At 39.0% G+C, this 17659-nt stretch overlaps 1 pseudogene; it reads left to right on the forward strand.

Moving 5' to 3' along the window:
* The first annotated feature begins 16927 nt into the window (after positions 1-16927).
* On the forward strand, positions 16928-17417 carry LOC102850566 (annotated as a pseudogene).
* Positions 17418-17659: the final 242 nt, after the last annotated feature.

Genomic DNA, 17659 nt, shown 5'->3' on the forward strand with positions numbered 1-17659 from the left:
ATGGCTTGCTGTGAATGAATTGATGTACATGTATAAGGTATTGATATAGATACAATTAAATGAGTAAGGGCTGAAAACTTGAGAAGAACAGAGTCCTTTATATTTTTATTGCACAGGGAAAACTACATTCAGAGGAGAAACTGAAAAATGAGATTCTGATAGAAAACTTTGCTGCCCTTATGTATTTTAAATGTGTGGGCTCACCATCTCTGTTCTTTGGAGAAGTCAACAGAGCCACAGGGAACTTTTAAAGTATTGGGTGACTTCAGCAACTGTTTATACCTGCTTTTTCCACCGTGTCAAGTCATCTCACCCCTTGGTCTCACTTCGTCCCATGATAGATCTCTACACTTGGCTTTCTGCCCCTGGCTCTCCTAAATACCTGATAAACCTTCTCCCCATTTCTCCCCGGCAGATCTCCAAAAAGGCTGTTTTAAATTATTCCTTTCTCCTTAGCCCCAGTCACATCTGCTGAGAGTCAATATAGTAAACTGTTTGATAGCATGAATGTGGGCATTGGGTAAAGCTCAGCATTTACCAAAGATGGAACCTGCTCCAAGTTTCTTAACCACATCTGGAAAGGTAAGATTATGATGAATAGAACTTTACTTCTGAGAGTTTTGTGAGCCAAAGTGATAATACATGACACGTACTTAGCACAATGATGACAGAGTTTAACCAGTGCCATCTGTGACTGCAGGTATCTATCTGCCCTTCAGTGGACAACTTCAAGCCTGTACTCTGATTTTCCCAGAAGTTGATGGAGCTGAATAATAGTAGCTTTACTGATTTATTTATTAAAATGAATCACATAAGTTCACTTTCTTCCATAATAATTTTCACTGCTTGCAGCTAAAATTAATTTTTTTATGCAGTTAGCAAGGGAAGATTATTTTCACTTTCAAAGATCTCCAGGATCCATCTCTTTAGATTCTATTTACTATTGTTGTGTACCATTGAGTAGGAACTGACCCATAGATTCTGGGAGTAGTTATTCAGGAATTGTAACTGTACCATCCATGATTTCATTCAAGCCTCATAATAACTTAGTGAAATAGATATTATTAAAATCCTTTTCACAGATGAGAAAATCAGGCTCACTGACTAATAACATAGAGGTTCAAACCTAAGCCTTTCGTTCATTTCACTATTGTAACTCCTTATTTGCCATCTAAAAGGAAGATTCCAGTCCTTGTCTTCTATCTACTCACTTCTTTCGTTAAATGTTTGTGGGCATCACTGCCAATTTACTCATACACATATTACTATTTATTATTTTCAGGAGCCTCTAAGCCAGTAGCCTTAGACTTGACTGCAACTCATGATCACTTCATCGATGCCCAAGCAGAAATATATTCGCTAGGCTTTTGAATTAGATAGATTTCCAGGGAGCTCTGGTGACCTTGCAATGAGGCATTTCACTGCTAACCCAAAAGCATGTGGTTCGAATTCATCAGTTGCCCCATGGAAGAAAGATGGGCAATCTTCTCATGTGCTTTTTACAGGCTCTGAAAACCTGCTGGCAGGTCAGCTATGAGTAGCTTCCGGCTGGATAGCACACAACAACAACAACAACAACAACAACAACAAGATAGGTCTCCAAACCTTTGGTTATAAGGTGCCTCTGAGTGAACTCAAACTACGAACATTTCAGTTAGTAGTGGTGTATGTTAACCATTTGCACTGTTGTTGATTGCCTTCGAGTCAAGCATAACTCATAGTGACCCTATGAACAAAAGGCCTGAAGCCCCTCTACAACTATCAACATTTATCAAAGTTCATAGAGTTTCCAGAGGCAAGTTGTTTAGGAAGTGGATGCCACTTCTGATTCCAAACCTGTCATAGAATTGGTTGAGTCGCCTGCGATGCATAGTGACCCTATGTAGAGCAGCTCTGTCCTGAGCCAGTCTCACTAATTCTGACACACCTAACCCATTCATTCCCCCAGTTCTGTGTCAGTCCATCTCATCCTGGGTCTACCTCTCCTGCTCTGTCTGTCCACCCTTCCAAGCATGATGTCCTTCTCCAAAAACTGATCTCTCCTGGCCATGTGCCCAAAGTTAAGTGAGGTGGAGCAGCAAAACCATTTGCACTATCCAAGGAATTTTCAGGAGGCCATAGCCACTCCCTGTTGTGAAGGCAAGCAAATGACAAAAAAGCATTTACTACTGACATCTGATACCTCTCTGCTCTCTGGCTATGTAGCTTACTAATTCTAGACAAGTTCATTACATATCATAAGGGCAACACTTGTTTTCTCCGATTCAGGCTCCACTTAATTCAGATAGTAGGACTTCAATAAATCTCCTTCATAAGCAAACAGACTAGGAGAAAATATTGAATTCACTCCACATATTTTTATTGTACACTCTAAATGTTATAGAAATGATGATATGGGGAACAAGAAAATAAGCATCAAGAGTCATATGACAAAATTTATTGGAATGTGATCTCTTGGCAGGAAACCATTTTGGAGTGGAAAATGCTTGCTAAATATAAATACTGTACAAACATGTGAACCATCAAAATTCTATTATTAGATTCCCAGAGGTTTTTATTTAGAAGCCGAAGAATTTGCATGGGTATACAATTCTTGCAATGGAATTTGGATTTACTTTCTGAAATCAATCCAGGCAAACCTGTTTATACATAAGCATTCTTAGAAAGTCTTTGAGTATCTATCCTTGCTAACTTATACTAGCAGCACAGAGTGGAAAAAAAATACAATTGCCAAGATATTTTACTTGCTTTCTGCTATAGTTACATTGGTTATCCTCCTAAAAAAGCTTCTGTACTTTGTAAGGTTTTTTTTGCCTTTCTTGTTGCCATAATTGGATGATTAAAGTCTAGATTTGGGACAAGGCTTCAGATGATACGAACCTAAATTAAATAAGGAGGTTGGATAGAAGAATGGGGAGGCCTGGAAAATAAAAGTATTTTGTCAAGAAGAAATGTGGACAGACAGGGGATTGATCAGGAGTGACAAGACTTCCCATTCCAGTTCCTTGAGCCGTAGGCCTAACATGACCAATCAGAACAGCTCTATTTGACTCTCCTTGCAATAAATACTTTATCTCCCTCCAAGTGAGGCACTTGGAGCCCCAAAGACATCCCATTTTTTAGTAGGAGTTATTAGTCAGTATGGATTACTCCTCAAGACAAAGAAAACATAAACCGTCAAAACTAGACCAATAAAGTAACATCTTGGTAAATGGAAAAAAGATTGAGGTTGTTAAGGATTTTATTTTATTTGTATTCACAATCATTATCCATGGATGTAGCAATCAGTAAGTACAACAGTGTATTGAGACTAAAGAGAAAATGACAGGATTTTGTACAGTCAATGATTTATTCATTGAAAACACCTTTTGTAAGAAACCTAAATAATGACTATATACATGGACCTCATCTGATGGTCTGCACAGGAACCAGATTGACTACTTTTGTGGAAAGAATTGTTGGAGAACTTCAATATCAGCTGTGAAAGCTAGGCCGGGTGTTGATTGTGGAACAGACATTGACTACTAATATGCAAGTTCTAACTGAAGCTAAAGAAAAGAAAATCAAATCCCAAGAAATAAAATTTGACCTTGAACAACATATTTCATTGGTTAAAATTAAAGAGAGCTATTTAAGTTTTTAAAGGCAAATATGTTATTTTGATTAGTAAGACAAAAAGTATTGTATTTTGATTAATAAGAAAAAAAGGCTGGACAGTACTTAATGACAGAGTTTTATTGACCCACATATTAATTGTTTGAGCTTGGATACTGTCATAGTCATGATTTTTTGTTAACTTGATTCTGAGAAGGACATTTGTGTATAGAAAATTTACTGAAACTGTTTTGAGGGGGATGATTAGGTAAGTAGGTGAACAAAGATACAGTGGTGACAGGCTGATATTGTTAGTTGCTGATCAGGTGTACTCTTGCGCAGAAAACAGCAGGAATTAGTAATGAGCTGAATTTGGTAAATAAACTAAGGAGGAGGAGAAGCACAGCACCCTCTACGTTTGTGAATCTGAGGGACTCATGGTTGGCAATTGGTGATAATCAGGCAATAAAATACTCTTGTGAGGAGGTATCAGTAATTTGGTATGTGACATAAAATGACATTCAGAGAAATAAAGATAAAGTAATGAAGAAACAGTGATAATAGCAAATTGTCCATCTGATAAGATTTCTGAACCATAGATCAGTAAGAGCTTTTTACTATTGATTCACTTTTTAAAAAATATAAACTTATGTTTAGAGCAAACTTTCTATCACTTTAATAAATGGAAAAATAATGTAGGTTGTAATAGATAGTAACTATGAAATAGACATTCATAACATACATTTAAATATAACATGTATAAATTTAAATCATAATGAACTTTAATTTTCATTTGCAATTCAAAAATAATCATTCTCACCAACTGTTAATGGCAATACTTTAGGAAAGACTGACTTAAGGATTTCCCAGTCCCTCTTCCAACTCCTCCCACACCAACCTCCACTTTCAACTCCATCTCTTTGATCTGCAGTACAGTCCCTGGGAAATGAGAAGACCAAAGGGAAACAGACAGGCTGCCTATAAGTAAGTGTTTGAAGAGTGGCCAAGTGAAAGGAGGAGGGTGCTTTCAACAAAAGCCCACTATATATGTCTGGCATGGTGATGAGTGGTTAAGATGGATTATTTTATCTAAAACCATGGTATCCTATGTGATAGAGATTCTTACCTTCACTTAATACATCAAAGATTCTGAGAGTTCTGAATTGCCCAGCTAGTTAAATTATAGTACAAGATTGAGCTCAATATCTTTATCCAGTTGCCTATACCACATGGCTTACCACAGAGGAAAGAGATTTATTCCTTGTTACTTTTGACATCATAACTAGGGTACTATATTAATTTTTTTAAAAATCAGTTATATGAGACCACGGATCAACAGTTACAACAAAGATGAGAAAGTAAGGGGGCAGGAAAACTAGATTAAGGGAAATCGAACAATTACAATGAAATACTAGAAATATTCCTAAGTTGTGAAGAATGTAACCAATGTCATTGAACAATTTATGTATGAATTATTGAATGGGAAGCTAAATGGTTATGTAAACGTCACTGAAAACACAATAAAACAGTATATTTTTAAAAAACAGACAAACCAGAAATAGGACTAAATGTTACACCAGTGTGCGTTTTAGCTCAACAAAGAAGCTTTCTTTGTTCTCTCATGATCTAACTGTGATGACACGCTGCTTTGGGAAGAGGTGAGCTTCTCTCACCCTGATTGTACAAAACTTTAGGCTGGAAACTACCAAGAGAGAAAGTCACAAAGGGTGTGTCTCACTGAAATGACAGTAAGCTTGAGCCCTCTCAGCCCACCCAGACCTAATATTCTGTAACTATAAACTTCTGGGACTCCTTCTGCTAATAATGAAACTTCCAAAGGAGAAGCTGTTGACTTATTTGAATGTTGGCAAGATGTTAAGTGATAATTAGGGTACCCCAATCTCTCTGCAAGCTGTATTTTTTATGCAACCTTTATTAGTAGTCACGTGAAAAGTGAGAGGCATCAAAACAACTATTTCCAGATGACCTTGACAAGATGAATTATTTTGGGGGGATGCGGGGGAAGAAGCACGTCACTGGGAGGCTGACAAGCTCCTGGAGACCAGGAAACTTATTCCGTAAGTCTACCAATACCATTTTGGATAGAGATAAAACAGTCTTGCCGTAAAGAAATATCTTAAAACGTGTCTTGTCCTCAACTTGCTCTTTAGAAAGAGGCTCTCAGATTAATCCTCTCTTTTGTAAGTATGTATATGTTATCGCTGTGAGATATCACATGGATAATGTTTTAGCTTATCATTTAGCATCTTTATTTAACTACTCTTTAAATAATGAATCTCTGCATAAGCATTCCTAATAATACTGAGTTGGAACATAAAGATAGAGAGGACTCATATTATCTGTTTTATTGGGTGAAGAAGTTCAGTGTTTAAATGAATGTGCACCTGTCAGTTCAGAGGCAGGACTAAACTTTCTAGAGACAACTTGTTGTGTCAGTCATGTGTCTTCATGTGTGTGCAGCCACAGACACACATGAACACAAGGACATGCATATGCTACAGGCATAGTTTATCAATCCACTTATGCAAATGACACAACCCTGCTTGCTGAAACTGAGGAGGACCTGAAGCCCTTGCTGCAGAAGGTCAAGGACTGCAGCCTCCTATATGGATTGAAGCTCAACATCAAGAAAACAAAGATTCTCACCACTGGGCCAATTGGCATTATCAGTATGGATGGTGAAGAGATTGAGATAGTTAATAGTTTTAGTTTGCTTGGCTCCGCACTCAACACTCTTGGTAACAGCAGCCAGGAAATCAAGAGATGAATTGCATTGGGTAAGTCAGCTGTGAGGGACCTCTCAAGAGTACTGAAGAGCAATGACGTCAGGCTGGAGACTAAGGTGTGCTTGATCCGGGCTTTAGTCTTCACAATTACGTGCTATGCATCACAGAGTTGGACAGTGAATAGGGTTGATAGAAAGAGAATTGATACCTTTGAGCTATGGTGCTGGAAAAGAGCGTTGAATATACCATGGACTGCTAGGAGAACAACAGGTTTGTCCTGGAGAAGGTGAAGCTGGAATGCTCCTTGGAGTCAAGGATTCTGAAGCTTTGTCTGACATACTTTGGGCATGTTGCAAGGAGGGACTGGTCCTTGGAGAGGGATATCATGTTTGGTAGAGTGGAGAGGCAGCGAAGGAGAGGAAGACCTTCAATGAGATGGATCGATTCTGTGACTGGCTGGAGTGGTGGGAATAAATGCGTTTGAGATGGCTAGGTTGGCACAGGATAGAACAGCGTTTAGAGCTCTTGTACATAGGGTGGCTATGAGTTGCAAATGACTCAATGGCACATAACAACAACAACATTTGGAATAATCTTCGTTAATAAACACATAGTTGTTGTGGACCTTTGAGTCAGAACTGACCCACAGCTGCCCCTCTAGGGGGTTTTCAGAGGCAGGTAATAACACAAAAAGAGATTTCCAATCCTTCTTTTGTAGAGCAGCTGGTAGATTTGAACCTCGTGCCTTTGGGATTGCAACACAGTTTCTTAAAGCCCTGATTTTTGCGGTCTCCTGTTATGAAGTTACTTGTTTCAAAGTCCTAGCTGCTGGACAGTCTTAGTGCTTCTCACTGAGGATTCTGACAAATCCAATAGAAGTAGTCCTTGTGTTTCCTCGTTTCTAGCTTCAGACCTCCAATATCTGCCTCCATCTTCACAAGGCTTTCACTTTGTGTGTTAACTCTATATTTTTCTTCTTAGAACACTTGTCCTTAAATTTAGGATCCTGCCATGGATCTCTGGTGACCTAGTTGGTCAAGAGTTGCACTGTTAACCCAAAGGTGGAGGCCCTCTGGCAGTTTGAATCCGTTAGCTGCTCCATGGGGAAAAGATCGGCAATCTCTGCCCATGTAATGCAGAACCTCAGAAAGCACACTGGAGGGCCACCTAGGAGTTGGATCTGACTTGATGGCAAAGAGTTTGAGTTTGGTTAATACATGATGGTCACATATCAAGATCTTGAATCACATCTATAAAGATTCTTTCCCAAAATAAGACATATTTGTGCATGACTTAATGCTAAGGAATTGCACTGTGGTTCTAATCCACCAGCTGCTCCATGGGAGAAGGATGGACAATCTCCTCCTGTGCTGTTTAACTGCCTCTGAAAACCTGCTGGAGGGTCAGCTACAGGTCAGTTCTGACTCAAAGACAACAATAACAACAACATGCATACCAAGAAGTAGGATAAAGATTTATGTATTTGGAGAGGATAGCTAGAGTTTAACCTCTTACAGGTTGTATCCACCTGAAACAACAGCAGATTTTCTTTTTTCAAAAAACATTTTATTTTATACTGCTTTTTTTATAAAGTGCATATACATTGTTTTTCACACCAGATCTTTCCTATTTCCTTCACTCCCCTCCCCCCATCAAATTGGGCAACCTTATGATTAACACCCCCACCCCCTGCCCATTATCACCCCTCTTCTCCCCTCCCCAGATCCTCATACTTGTTCTGCAATAATGGTCTTATCCAATATTTTTCCTTATGTGACTGAGTTCTTTCTCCAGTCTCTTCCAAGTTAGGTAGTAATTTACAAAATCATTGCTCCTGTGTGCTACATAGTATTACATGGTGTGAATGTAACATAAATTCTCAATCTGTTCTATTGCACTTGGGCATTTGGGCTGTTTCCATGTTCTTGTGATGCTAGATAACACTAACAGCAGATTTTCTAATTGTTGCAAAGGAATGGAATGCTATTTTATGCTTAGCACATATGAGCTAATAGACACCCATACCAACACCTTGGTATGTTTTCTGAGACTAGCTTCGTCCATTCCTGATACCTCTCTGATAAGTAGAAACTGATGAAATCAGTGTATGGTCAAGATGTGAAATTAGGGTGCCTATTGGGTTATATTGGAGGAAGATAGCCCTTGAGGGCATAGACTTTGTTTAGCAGGAGGCAGTGATGGATGGTACTCACAGAAAAGCATACTAACCATTGACCCAGGTAAGTCATCTAATCAACTTAAACCTAAAGCCAGGAAGTACTAGGATAGCTGGCAGATGGAATGCAGGAGAAAGTAAAAGAATATAAGGGTCAGTTACTGGACACCTAGGTTTTTGACAGGGGTGCTTGACTAGTTGTTGTTATAGGTCTTTGAGTCACCTGAGACCCTATGCATAGTCGCTCTGAACCCTCTCGGGAGGGTTCTGAATCCTATCTGGAGCCAATTTCACTGTCTCTGACATACCTAACACCATTACCCCAGTTACTGTGTCAGTCCATCTCCTTCAGGGTCTTCCTCTCTTACACTCTCTACCCTTTTAAACATTGTGTCCTTCTCTAAGGACTTGTCCCTCTTGGCAACATGCCTAAAAGTCTTACATTTAGTGTCCAAAGTTAGAGCTAGATCCATAATAAAAAGAACGCTGAATTGCAGGAGAATACGGGCTTCAGTATTGTGATCTTCAAATCAGTTCCATCTAATAATTTTATATATAACAGAATGAAATATTGCCTGGTTCTGTGCCATTATAGTGTAAGTATATTTGAATTCCTTGTTTTGGCTATTATGTTCATATATTTCATTGAGGGTTTCCTTCATTTTGTCTTGTTGTTGTTGTTAACTGCCTTCGAGTTGGGCATGACTCATTGTGACCCTGTGAACAAAAGGCCTGAAGCCCCTCTACGACTATCAACATTTATCAAAGTTCATAGAGTTTCCAGAGGCAAGTTGTTTAGAAAATGGATGCCAGTCCTACTTCCAAACCTGTCATAGAATGTTATTGGTTTTCTCTTACTCTCTACCAAATATGACATAATTTTCTTATGATTGGTTTTTCCTGATCACAGGGCAAAGCAGCAAACCACAGTCTTGCATCCTTGCTTCTGAGGAACATTATGGACACACATCTTCCAAGACAGACTTGTTCGTTCATTTTGTAGTTCACAGTATATTCAATATCCTTTATCAGTTCTACAATTAAAGGGCATCAATCCTTTTTCACTCTTCCTTTCCATTGTCTAACTTTCACAAGCATCTGAGGTTATTGAAAATGTCATGGCTTGGGTCACACACACTGCAGTCTTTGAAGTGACATCCTTGCTTTTTAACATTTTAAAGAGGCCTTTTGCCGCAGATTTGCTTGTTGTAATACATCATTTGATTTCTTAATTACTGGCCCTCAGGCCAAGCTACTAATTTTAGAAGAATATCCTTTTAAAGTCACAGCAATCATTTGTCTATTTACTGTACTGAACAACTTGGAGTTGCTGTGATGCTGAACACTATTCCATAGTTGTGTCAAATATCATAATGGCTACCCATTATATACAGTGTTTGGATGAGCTTCCAGATCGATTCATGTTAAGAAGCAGGAGTAGCATCTACTTCCTAAACTAGATGCCTCAAACTCTACAAACTCTCCTATAAATGTACAGAAATGATGTTAATTATAGAACAGAGTTCAGGTCTTTTGTGCAAAGCTTACTCTGAGTCATATTTGACTCAACAACACTTAACCACTACTAAATGAGACTCATGCTGTTATATCTGAAGAAACAATCTTCCACTTTGCACATCACTCTTTGTCAACGTGCTGTATGAGGTAACCTGAGTTTGCTGTGATGCTGAACCTTCTGCCATGGGGATATCAAATACCATAATGGTTTCCTGTTGTGGACAGTGTTTGGTGGAGTTCCCAGTTGTAAAACAGTTTGGGAAGCAGGAGTGGCATCCACTTCTTAAACTACATGCCTCTGGAAACTATGAACTTGGAGAACCAACAATAGCTATGGAAAGGCATTAGGTCTTTTGTTCATAAAGTTTCTATGAATCAACCTCAACTCGATGGCAATCAACAACAACAACTGCTTCCATGGGCACTCATTGAAGATTTTAGCTTTTTATCATTATGTTGCCTACTGGCCCATTTATGTTTGTGTTCTTTAAGTTGAAGTGTAATTAATCCTGAAGGCTATCGTCTTTAAGCCTCAATAGGAAGTGTTTGGAGCACTTACCTTCAAATGTTTGTTTTCTGCAAGCAAAGTGGTATCCTCTGCATGTTGCAAGTTGTTGACAAGTCTTTTTTTCAGTACCAATGCCACATTCTTCTTCATATAATTCAGTTTCTTGGATTATTTTGTTCAGCATACAGATTGCATAGATAAGCTGAAAAGATCTAGCCATAATACATAATTTTCCTGAATTTAAATAATGCAATAAATCAAACTCTAGGCCTATTCTTTTTCCACTGATCAAGACTATCTTAAAAAAGAAGAAAAATAGTAATAACTGCCATATGTTGCATACGTTTAGGTTTCTAGGATATTTTATTTATATTAATTCTGATCTTTACATCAACCTTTAGGCTTCCTTTTCAGATGAGAAAGTTAAGAATCAAAGAATTTGTGTTTGTGCCAAAAAGGTCCAGCTAAAAGGATTGTTTCACTTACGTATGTTCAGTTAACAGCTTCAGCAAACCATAGCAAATTTAAAAGACTCTAAAAAGTGAGCTGAAAATATAGGGAGAAGGTCATTCCTAGGCCAGAACTAGGCAAAACATCCAGTTTGAAAAGATGCATGAGCAATATGAGGTCTTGGTACCCAAGGAAAATCTTTCCAAAAACTTAGACCTGGACTTAGAAATCAAAGAGTGAATGTTATTGTTAGGTGCTATCAAGCCGATGTTACATATTTTGCCAGACTTATAATCTCCTCAGTATTTAAATCCATTGTTTCAATCATTATATCAATCCTTCTCTTTGAGGATTTTTCTCTCCATTGCTGACCCATCTAATTTTCCAATACTGTCCTCCTCCAAAGACAGGCCCTCCTAATATTGTGCCCATATATATAAGACAAAAATCTCACCATCCTTTTTTTTAGGGAATTAAATTTTGGAATGAAGTAGTTAAAGGGGCAGAACATAGTCAAAAGAAAGAGACACAAAAAGAAAAAAAAAAGAGACATAAAAAACAAAAGTGACTTGACATTAGTCAAGTCACAAGTGACTTGGCCTAGTGGCAGGAAACTGCACTGCAGTCTGGAAGGCATGTGGTTCAAATCCAACAGATTCTCCGCAATCTCCCCCTGTGCCAGTCAGATCTGATTTGATGGTACACATCGACAACACAATAAAAAGTGACTTGACATTAAATTATTCCCCTCAGGTTCATTTACTTTTCTCTGCTTAAGAACAGTGTTGGTGCCAGAGTTGGAGGCTAACTATGGCAAGCAGTGCTAGAAAATCAGCCCATACAATCAGCCTGTTACTATCTCTAAATGTAGCCCAGCCTAACACTTGTTTTTGTTGGTACCTTTGTTGGTTTTTTCTTTAAAAATCCTCATTCTTTAAACCATGCTTGTCATATCCTTTTCAGTTTGATCAAATTATTATCTCCTTTAGAAAAGCCTTATGATTTCTACCCTCAGATAAAGAAGTAATTCCTCAGTGCTTGCTTATGGTGGTTGTAGTAGTTTTCTCCTTATATATACACCTCATAGGATATTGTCCTTATAACAATAAGGTTTTTTGGTGAACATGAAAATTTGAGTTGAGGTGGAGACTCTAATATCCCTTGTGTTCTTAATTGGTGGAGAGAAAGTATTAGAAGTTAAATAGAGTACTAAATTTGTTACCCTAAAATTCAAAGTTTTAACATATTAGTGTATAGAGATCTGGTTATTGTTGCTATCCTCTCCCGTCATGTCAGCCATGACTCATAAACCCTATGTGCATTAGCTCTGAATCCTGCTCTATCCTGGGCCAATTTCACTCTCTCTAATATACCTACCTTTATTATCCCAGGTACTGTGTCAATCCATCTCATCTAGGGGCTCCCTCTCCTGTGCTTTTCCTCCTTCCTTTGAAGTATAATGTGTTTATCCAAAGACTGGTACCTTCTAGCAACATACCCAAAGTATGTCAGATGAAGCTTCAAATCCTTGCCTCCAAGGAACAGCCTGTCTTCACCCTCTCCAGGACAGAACTGTTTGTTCTCTGAGCTGTTCATGGTATGTTCAATACTTTTCTGCAGCATCATTCTTCTGTCATCTTTGGTCATTGTCCAGCTCCCTGATACATAACAGGTAATTGTAAAGACCATGGCCTGAATCAGGTGCACTTTAGTCTAGACTGACATCATTGCTCTTTAGTACTCTGGAGATGTCCCTGACAGCATTCCTAATGCAATTCGTCTTTTAATTTCCGGACTGCTGATGCCAAGAGTGTTGACTGAGGAACAAAGCAAGCTGAAATCTGTTAACAACTCCAGTCTCTTCTCTATGATGCTGCCGATTGACCCAGTGGTGAGAATCTTTGTTTTCTTGACATTGACCTTCAATTCGGATTGCAGACTACAGTCTTTCACCCTCTGCAACAAATGTTTCAGGCCCTCAGTATCAGCAAGCAAGACTGTGTCATCTGTATAACACAGGTTGTTGATGAGTCTTCTTCCAATCCTAATGCCACATTCCTCTTCATAAAGCCCAGCCTCCTGAATGATCTGTTTTGCATATAGATTGAAAAGGTATGGAGACAGGACACATCTCTGATGCACTCCCTTCCTGGTTTTGAACCATGCAGTATTCCCTCGCTCTGCTCTCCTTGTCTAAGTATAGGATTCATATGAGAACAATCAGGTGTTCTGAGATTCCCATTCTTCTCAAGGTTAGTCACAATTTGTTGTGATCCACAAAGTCAAATACCTTTGCATAGTCAATGAAACATAGACATTCCTCTGGTACTTTCTGCTTTCAGCCAAGATCTGTATGACATTTGCAGTGATGTGCCATAAGCTCTTCTTAACCCAGCTTGCATTTCTGGTAGTTCTCTGTCAATGTACTGTTCCAGCCATTTAAAATAATCTTCAACATGATTTTGCTTGTGTGTGGTAATAGTGAATTGTTAAAGAGCGGACACTAGTGATTGGAATGGGAATGTGAGAAGCATAAATGTAGGAAAATTGGACATTGTTAAGTATAAATATTAGGTCTGGAGAAGAGTATTGAGCATTCCATGGACTGCTAGGAGAACAAACAAGTCTGTTCTAGAGAGAGTTGAAACTGAACTGCTCCTTGGAAGCAAGGATTTTGAAGCTCTGCCTCACATACTTTGGGCATAGTGCCAGGAGGGACCAGTCCTTGGATAAAGACATCATGCTTGGAAGTGTGGAGGAACAACACAAGAGAGGAAGACGCTGGATAAGATGGGTTGGCTCAGTGACTGAGGGAAATGGGGGTAGGTGTGTTGGAGATAACAAAATTGCCTCAATATAGAGCAGGGTTCAGAGCTGTTGTAGATAGGGTCGCTATGAGTCACAAATGACTTGGTAAGGTGAGATGGATTGGCTTGGGACATTTTTAATCAGAAAGTCATATACTCTACTGTTCCAAAAATTAAAAGGTGAGGAAAAACGGGGTCACATTCATAATTAAAAAGACCATTTCCAGATCTATCTTGAAATATAATGTTATGAGTGACAGGATAATATCTGTATGCATATAAGAAACACCTGTTAATACCACCATGGAGCCATGGTAGTGGAGTTTCTAGAAAGTTGCACTGCTAATTAACACAGATATTGCAACTTTCTGGTGGTTCAAATTCTCCAGAGGCTCAATAGAAGAAAGATCGTCTCTTCCAATGCTGTTTACAGCTTATGAAACCCCGCGGAGAGTCAGCTTTGAGTCAGTTCCTACTTGACAACAATGAAGGAGAGAAGGAAAAAAATACTTGTTTAGTATAGGGGAATGTTATCTCTTAATTATTCCCCCCTGGACCCAATTCAGGTGTGCTTACCACAGGAGTAGAAACCAGAAAAGCGCCTAGACCCTATTTGAGATCTGATAAGGCCAAGAGAGAACCAAAGGCTAGGTCATTTGCTGTGCTCTAGTCACCACCAGGACAAGAGTTCTCACTCAGTCTAACCCTTAGAGCACAGAATGCCTTGTTCACCACTTCTCTTCTGCTCCTTGACTGTTGCCTGGCACAGTAGTCTGGAAGTTTCTCTATGATGACATCACTACACACAATTTTTCCGCAGTGCCAATATTCTTTGGAATAATAGGCCACAGAATGCCCATTTTAACCAACTTTATTTCTCTTTTACCACATCTATGGTGCCCATGTGATTTTTAAGTGTTTTGAATATGCAGTAAGGCTTGAATTTTTCTGCCAGGTTAACTGGAATGACTGAAACAATTTAGCATCTGCAGCTGGGAAATCACTGAAGAACTGTCTGAATATTTTCCTATGTGAGCGATTCTTCTGTCAGCCAAGACAGAAGTAAGATTTTAAATGAGCTCCAACTGTTCCATGATGTAATTCTAGGGGTAAAAATCATATAAATTGTACAAAAGTACAGAAAAATAAAGGTTTTTATTATGTTATTCCTGCTTGTGAGAACTCTGTGCCTTTATACTGTATATATATATATATATATATGTATATATAAATATTATTGAAAATAAAAAATGTATGATTCAAACTTATGTGATTTCTTTTGGCCATTCAATCTTCATAGGAAGTGAATTCTGTATCAATTTTCTATAGTCTGCATGAAGCCCTGGTGACCTTGTCCATAGGATGTTGTACTTCTAATAAAAAAGTCTGAATACCAACTACTCCTTGAGAGAAATATGACAGTCTCCTTTCATTAAGATTTACAGTCTTGGAAACCTCATGGAAGGTCACTGCAAGTTAGAACCATCTTGCCAGCAGTGAATTTGAGTCTGAGTGAAATTGCCTGAATAGTAACATACTGATAAACTGAGAGAAGACTGAAGTTTTCACTTTACTCGGATCCATAATCAATGTTCATGGAATCAAGAATCAAGATATTAAAAGATATATTGCATTGAGCAAATGTGGTGCCAAGGACCTCGGGAAAGTGCTAATGAACAAAGATATCCGTTTAAAGACTAAGGTACACCTGACCCAAGGATTTCATCTTACTTGAATCCACAATCAACGCCTTTGGTACCAGCAATCAGGAGATCAGGAGAGATATTACACTGGGAAGTCTTCAGTCAAGGGTCTCTCCAAATTACTGAGGAACAGTGAGATCAGTTTGAAGACTAAAGGAAATCTGATGCAGGCCATGATTTTTCCAATCATTTGCTAGGCATCTGAAATCTGGACAATGACTAAGGATGGCAGGAGGACACACATAGGAGTGATGCTGGAACATGAGTGAGGTACTTTGTAGGGGGTCACTGCTATTTGGCTGAATCACGTGGAACCCCCTTGGTTCAATCAGAAAGCAGTGATACAGCTGGAGCTCGTTATTGAAGGGAAAACCAAGGATTCCTGGTCTTCAAATCAGGTCTCTGTGCTCTGCCTTGCATCTCCTCACATCTAGTCCATCTGGGTCTTTAGCCCAGAGCACCTTGGGCTACCATAGCTGCAGCAGTTGTCTGAACGAGGAGGCTGCTTCCAGAGGCCTTTTCTCTATTGAACTGAGAGAAACCCAGGTAGAGTAGCTGTTCCACCCTCTTCTGGAGTGGTGACATCAGAACAAGAACATGAAAAACTACTGTAGCAATGTCACATAGGAAGCAGGCTGGCTACCTCACCCTCTACACAAGAACAAAGAAAGATGTCACCCCCAAAAAGTGACACTGTATCAATGGATTTCCTGGAGCCAAAATGTCTGATGAAACTTTCTGACACAGAATTTAAAAGAACAATGATTGAATATTTTCAATAGGTGAAAGATAAACTTGAATAATTACAGGACACTGCAAGAGAATTGATGCTTTTGAGCTCTGGTATTGAAGAAGATTACTGAATATCCCATGGACAGCCAAAAGAACAAATAGATATGTCTTTGGGAAAGTGCAACAAGATGCTTCTTAGAGATAAAGACAATAAATCTTCATCTCACTTTCTTTGGACATATTGTTAGGAGAGGCTGTTCCTTGGAGAGGGACATCATGATTGTAAAAGTGGATAATCAGCCAAAGAGAGGAAGACCCTCGAATGAGATAGATTGACACAGTGACTGCAGCAATGGGCTCAAGTATGTAAAAAAAATAATGAAGGTGGTAGAGGATAGGATAGGATTCAGATTTGTTGTCTATAGGGTCTTTGAATTACACGTGACTCAACAACACCTAACTACAACAACAATGTGTATGCAAAAGCTGAACAAGTAATGAAGATTATCAAATAAGAATTGATTCCTTTGAGTTAACTAGGAATACTGATTATGCCAAAGACTACCACAAAACCAAAAACATCTGCCACTCAGTGTGGCTGCCTAATGGGCAGGATCTGTGGTGAGGGCCATGTGGGCCAGCGCAGTGCTCTTCATTTCTGATCCACTGTCCACGGTGGGACCATAACCAAGATGCACATTTTTCTAAAAACCCTCATGGGGAACTCCGTCACTCACAAGGTTGAACCCTTGGACACAATTGAGAATGTCAAGGCCAAGATCCAGGATAAGGAAGGCATTCCTCCTGATCAGCAAAGACTCACCTTTGCTGGAAAACAACTGGAAGGTGGGTGGATCCTGTCTGACTACAACATCCAAAAGGAGTCCACTTTTTACCTTGTTTTGAGAGTTTATGGTGATGCTAAGAAAAGGAAGAAGTTTTACACCATTCCCAAGAAGAACAAGCATAAGAGAAAGAAGGTTAAGCTGGCTGTTCTGAAATACTATAAGGTGTATGAGAATGGCAAAATTAGTCGCCTTCATCAGGAGTGTCCTTCAGATGAATGCAGTGCTGGAGGGGTTTTTTGGGGTTTTTTTTATGGGCAGCCACTTTGACTGACACTACTGTGGCAAGTGATGTCTGACCCATTGCTTCAACAAACCAGAGGACAAGGAATTATGAGTTAAAAAAAGACATGAATTAACAAAAAACAAACAAACATCTGTCATGGAAGAAGATCAATGAGAATGCTTCTCCAAAGGGCAAGCCTTTATTTTACATGTTTTGGACACATGAACGGTAGGGGCAATTCCCTGAGAAGTATATCAATTTTGGTAATGTAGAGGATTGGTAAAAAAAGGGGAAGACCTTCGAGAGATTAATTGATGCAGCAGTTACAATAATAGGCTCAAACATAGCTGCGG

Source organism: Elephantulus edwardii, unplaced genomic scaffold (genome assembly GCF_000299155.1).
Source record: "Elephantulus edwardii isolate Elephantulus edwardi_28Jun2011 unplaced genomic scaffold, EleEdw1.0 scaffold00052, whole genome shotgun sequence".
Classification (NCBI taxonomy): Eukaryota; Metazoa; Chordata; class Mammalia; order Macroscelidea; family Macroscelididae; genus Elephantulus; species Elephantulus edwardii.